Raw genomic sequence first — 6,255 nt, 5'->3', positions numbered from 1 at the left:
GACCCAAGCATGGCTTCTTGTTACACGCCAGCTTGATTTTTGCTCAGCCCATGGGTGTAGCTGCTGGAAAAGGACATGTAAAGGTGGCCATACACTGTACAACCATCGCAAGACCTTAGTCTTGCGATGGTTGTAAAGGGATTTAAAAAACGGGCAGATTGCACTCTCGATCATCGCAAGCCACGCCCCCTGAGGGGCGGGCTTGCGATGACTGTAATGAGGGGCGGGCTTACGCTGACTGCAAACGGGCAGTGTGCGCGTGCGCACACCGGCCCGTTCGGCAGTTGTCGAACCAGCAGGCCACCAACTCGCCGAGAATCGTACGATTCCCGGCGGGTTTTCAAACATGCTGGTTCGATGGAAGACGTGCGACCGTACAGTAGAAACGGTCGCATGCCTTCCATACACTGCACGATTCCCGCGATTCTCGTACGAGAATCGTGCAGTGTATGGGCACCTTAAGAGAGATTGAGAAATGTTAATTGTGGCTAATCAAACTCTGAGGAATGTACATTTTGCCTGGAAGTCCTCCTGGAAAATAGCAGTGCTCTTCCTGGTATCTGAGTGTGCCTAGGCTCATAGCTGTATATCTGCAGTGTGTGATCTAAGGCCCTGCTGCCTCTGAGTGCTGGGCTCAGGAGGTTTGAAGTGAAGTTTGGTGATGTCACTACTGTACTGTTCATTGTTCTCCTTGCTGGAGGCTCTGACATGAGGAAGCAAAGCCCTGCCTCTTCCACCATGGCCGCCTCTTTACAGAGACCCAGTGCAGAACAAGACATAGCAATGGGAAAAGATCAGCTGCAGGGAAACCACAGGCAATACTGGCGACTGGTCCATTGCCATTTCATTTGGGCGCAGCTACCGGAGTTGAATTTGAAGGGCTAAACCATGCATTGCAGAGTTGTACTGCATACGTTTTTTAAAAACTTAATTTTATTCTTTTTTAATTTTTTCGAATTCTTTTTTTCCTTTTTTTATTCTTATTTTGCCCTCATATACACTTTAACCCAACATGTTCTAACAGTTTAAATAGGCTTGTACTGTTCAGTAGATTGCCCTGCCCATGTGCACCTTTCCTTTTGCTCGTTATCAGTCAATTTGAGGGGCTGCCATTTTGTTTTTTCTATCCCCATATTGTTATTTGGAACCTTTCATAACGTTATGTCATTTGAATCATCTGGTGACATTTAAAAGAAGCCCATTAAAGGGCCCCCGTCGACACTTTGCACCAGAACCTCAGCAGACAGAATGCATTTTGCAGAAACAATAGCCGTGCTTCAAACACAACATGGCGGCCATCGCCCTGCACGGATAACCGCCGCTTTAAGCCTTGGTTTCAATTACATTTGGGTTTAAACAGGCCAGACATCTGTACGCGGAAAGGGCGGGGAGGTGTTTTGTGTCAAACATAAAGTCGGATTCTAAAATTTCATGTTAAGTGCACCGACTCTGCATAATGAACGGCGCTGTCATCTATCATTCTGACATTTACAAGTCACGGCTCAAAGGCTACTTTATTAGTTTTCTCCTCTCAATTTTTGATTTATGTGGGATTACATGTCTAATACAGGTGGATAAATAGCTTGCGTTAGAAAGCGGCCTTGTGAAATTGACTTAAAAAGAGATTACAGCGTGCGCGCCGCTTCCTGGCTGGAAGATAATTTATTTGTGTTTTTTGGGATAGAGGTTCATCTGTACCTTTTAGGGCCCATTCACACTAATGCATAGAACGCGTTACCGCACCTTTAATATTGAACGGCACCCGATGCACAAAGGCCGCACACCCGCATTGCATTAGCTGCATTGCAAAAGAAGGGTCAAGGGTCCAATTTTTGGCAGGTTAGGGTGAGCTGGCAGCCTATTTCAACAGGCCACAACATGCGGGGCGCCAACGCGTGGGCAGCCAACATATGTTAACACACTGCAAACAAATAAATGGACCCCGTTAAAGAACAAAGGACATCCATGATGCAATGTTTGTAAAAGAAATGTTTAAACTGCCCTATAGCAGCATTTTCTAGATTTTCCCCAGTACAGGTCGCCTTTAATTAAAGTTCTTACCCCAAACTCCTTCCATATAATCCGGGAATTCCCCGCCCCACAGCCGCATGTAAACAAAGAGATTAAGGGGGATATGATTTCCATGTACAAGATGTACAATGGTGGCAGCAACATCAGCGACAAACTATTTAAAATTAACTCCATTACAAAAACTAGAGGCCACCACCTACAATTGGTGGAAAAAAAATTCCAGCACAAGGGGCGAAGGGGGTTCTTCACAGTAAGATCAGTTAGGGTCTGGAACTCACTGCCACAGGCGGTGATTTCAGCAAAGAGTGTAGAATTGTTCAAGAAACTTTTGGACGATTTCCTAAGGGACCGTAATATACAGGGGTACAGGTACTCCTAGAATGAGATGCTAATAGGTTGGACTTGATGGACTAATGTCTTTATTCAACCTCAAATACTATGTAACTATGTAAAAGGGGCGGGATGCTGGTGACATAACTGACATTATATGGCCACATGAGGTCAATGTCATTAACTAAATATGTTCATGTGGCCATATAAATTCAATGTAAATTGGAGGTAATTAAGACCAACTCTAAGTTTGAGTACAGAGACAGGCCAGAGTGCTCAGAATGGGGCCACAGGGTAGAAAAAAAACAGGGCATGCTTGTGTGCGACACCCCCTCTTCCCCCACTTGTTACTGGTTGCTAGGATGCTGTTGAGGGAACAGCTTCCTTGGTTGATAGTATGCGGTTGTCTGCACAGCATCATTGGTTGCTAGGAGATCCTAGTAACCGATGACTCTATGCTGCCAACATTATCCTAGCAACCAATGATGCTGTGCAGTTGATAGGATCCTAGCAACCAAGGACATTGTGCAGCTGACACCATTCTAGCAACCAATGATGCTACGCAGCCAATAGTGTCCTAGCAACCAATTATGCTATGTAGCCAACAGCGCCCTTAGCAACTGATGACGCTGTGTAGCTGATAGTGTCCTAGCAACCAATGACACTGTGCAGCTGACAGCGTCCTAGCAACCAATGCCGTTATGAAGTAAATAGCGTCCTAGCAACCAATGACACTGTGTGGCCTGGGGGCTGAACAGGCAATAGGGATGGAGTGTCCAGTATGGACCATGGTCCACCATCACCATGCAACAAATTCATGTAACCGTTTCCGACAGGTACATAAATCTGTCTCTTTTTCAAAGCGGAACTACAACCTCATATACCTTACAGCCACGTAAGGTGCCATCTTGGTCTCTATTTGGATTACAGTTGTCATGGTGCTGTGATCACCCATGAAACCAGCCATTGGAGGGCGTGAAAGTCCGGTTGGGAGCTGAAATAAGCACCCTGGCAACCTTATCAGTTGGCACGCATTAAAGCAACTGTTTTTGGAGACATTAAATTGGTGGGTTAAGTTCCTCTAACTTTAAACTTAGACAGTATTGGAGGGTAGATTGTGACATCATCTGCCCCTCGAAGGTAGATTGTGACATCTGCCCCTCAAAGGTAGACTGTTACATAATTTGCACCTCGAGGGTAGATCCTGACATCATCCGCCCCCTCCTCCAAAGAACTCCTTCTATTCATTTATTTAAGAATATAAGGTGCTTTGTGAATGGAGGAGGTGCCGAGCGAGCGACTGTCTATGCTCACTGCAAGCAAGGAACCCGGGAAGATACAAGCAGGTTAAATTTCAGCTTTAAGAAATTGCTCCCTTTTAAATCCCTGTAATAAACAGAAAGCTCAGACTCTGAAGGCAGAAAGCTGGAGATTGGAGCTGTGGAAGCCACCGACAATTGTTCAAAATTGTTCAATTGTTCAAAATAACGTGTTCAAAATGAGTGAATTTCCTACAACGCTAAAGCTGAGAAACGCAGCAGCAGAAGCGTATCATTTGATCTGATTGTAAATTGCAACAAGCCTAAGAAAACCAACTCTCTAGTAGTTTTCCTTCAAAGGGTCCCGGGAACAATCTTCCCATAAGACTATATGTGCATATAATGTATTTTATGTATGTTATTTACCTGTAAAAGTCTCCCTTGCAGTGGCGTATCCAGGATATGGCATATACCCGAGGTGCCACGTGAAGGGGGGAAGGAAGCCACTCTGTGGGTCAGTGAAAGTATGCCAACACATGGAGACAGCTGACTTTTTGTCTCTCCCCACCCTCTCCCATACACATCTCCCCACCGGCTCTTAGCAACCAGGAAAACTCTGGCAGCGACATCACTGGTCACCAGCAACTGATAAGGATGCTAGCCAGAACATTCCAGGTAGCTAAGAGTCAAGAAGGGAGAGGTGTGTAGGGCACTTCTCTCTGACTGCGATCTCACGTTTCACCGCACTCACAGAGTCGGATAGAAGTGACATTTCAGGACCGATCAGCTGTTCCAGGGCAGATCGGTTCTCCTGCACATGTGATTTGCGATGCCGATCTGCCCTGGAACAGCGGAGAAAGCGTTGGAATGCTTCACCTATTCCACCGTCGAAAAACTAGGCGAGATTACGTTTAAATGTGTGACCATGTCACTGGTCACACATTCTAACGTAGTTTCAAACTATGATAGAACAGAGGCGTGTCTGTAAATGCCCCATATTGCAGGACCGGACCCCACTGAGGCTGTGGGGGTGCCCAGGACCGGACCCTACTGGGCCCCCCCACAGCCTCAGGCCCCCGATGCGGCGGCACCGCCCGCACCGGCGGTAGTTCCGCCACTGGTCTTTGCTCCCTTATGCAGACATCTAAAAGCCCTTAGACTTCTGCTGAGCACCACCGACTTGGATGTAATGTCAGCAACCCCAGAGCTGTCACTCAATGACACTTTTTAGCAGGGGTAGGCAAACTCCAGCCCTCCAGCTGTTAAAGAACTAGAAATCCCATAGGGCATTGCAAGACTCTGAAAGCCACAGGCATAACTCCTAGAGGCATAATGGCATCTGTAGTTTCACCACAGCTGAAGGGCCGGTGTTTGGCTTCCCCTGCTTTATAGAACTCCCTTTCATTCCTCCTGGGATATCTACATGAAAGGTTATGTTATCCAGACATAAGACGAGGCAACACCGACCATCAACAACCAGGCAGTATGTGGACAGATGGACACGATTGGTTCAGTTCCATCCAAGCAGGGTGACCCTCATACTACACAGTTGCCGATACATATTTATGGATCTGACTGATCAAAACTGCGCGCAGTAAGCTTTAGAAATACCACGTTAAGATTTTTTTTCTTATAAGATGTAAAAAAAAAAAATTCTATGTAAAAACGTATTAAATATTTTAGACTTACACTACAAGCCAAATGTTTTTTTTCTATATTGTTTCCGGTTTCTATTGAAATCTGCTCAGCCTAATGTCTTATTGTACGTTCAAATGAAAGAATCAAACATATAAACAATTTGAGATTAAAATGAAGTCACGGAATTTAATCCTAAAAATGTAATCTCAGAATTTCATCTGAATTTTTGACTCTTCAAAGTGTTCACCGTTTGTAGAAATAACCACCAAACACACTTCTGTTGTCTCTCGGAAACTTGTCCTCTGATGCGGTTGTGGCTTTGGATCGGCTAGACCTGTCTCTGTCACAGTCTCTTCAACTTACCAAAGTGCCTTTTTGATTGAACTCACTGGCAACCACAATTTCATTTTGCGCTCATTCACACTATGCAAGTGATTTATAGACGGCTAGCATAGTGAACCGCTATGCAAGCGAGAGTCACAACTCATTATGGACACTAGGTGGAGCTGAGGGACATCTGCAAGGAGTTTGCATGGTCTCCCTGTGCTTGCGAGGGTTTCCTCCGGGTACTCTGTTTTCCTCCCACACTCCAAAGACATGCTGGAAGACTAATTGGCTCCTGTCTAAATCTCCCCTGTATGTATGCATGTGAGATAGGGAGCTACACGTGGGTCTACACGTTAGTTGACATCTGCTCCGCAGGTTCACAAAATGCGATTTCACTTCTGTTACATTTTATGGTTCTTCATTGAAGAAGTTTAGATTGAACTTTGCGCATGGTTCTCTACTTTTGTTCTTAGTTTCTTCACCATCACAGTCCTCTGACCCAAAATGCTGAAGGACAGTTGGATCTGAGGACCACCTAGGAGTTGCCTTTCTTGAAAACCTGGAAGCGCAAGTTGGACTGTTTCAATATTTGCCAAATAATGCTTTAGAGCAGGGGTAGGCAAACTCCGCCCCCCCCCCCCCAGCCGCGGCTGAAAAAAAAACCCACACA

Source organism: Nanorana parkeri, unplaced genomic scaffold (assembly GCF_000935625.1).
Source record: "Nanorana parkeri isolate BGI_ZX_2015 unplaced genomic scaffold, ASM93562v1 scaffold879, whole genome shotgun sequence".
Lineage (NCBI taxonomy): Eukaryota > Metazoa > Chordata > Amphibia > Anura > Dicroglossidae > Nanorana > Nanorana parkeri.
Note: the sequence above shows the minus strand (reverse complement) of the source record.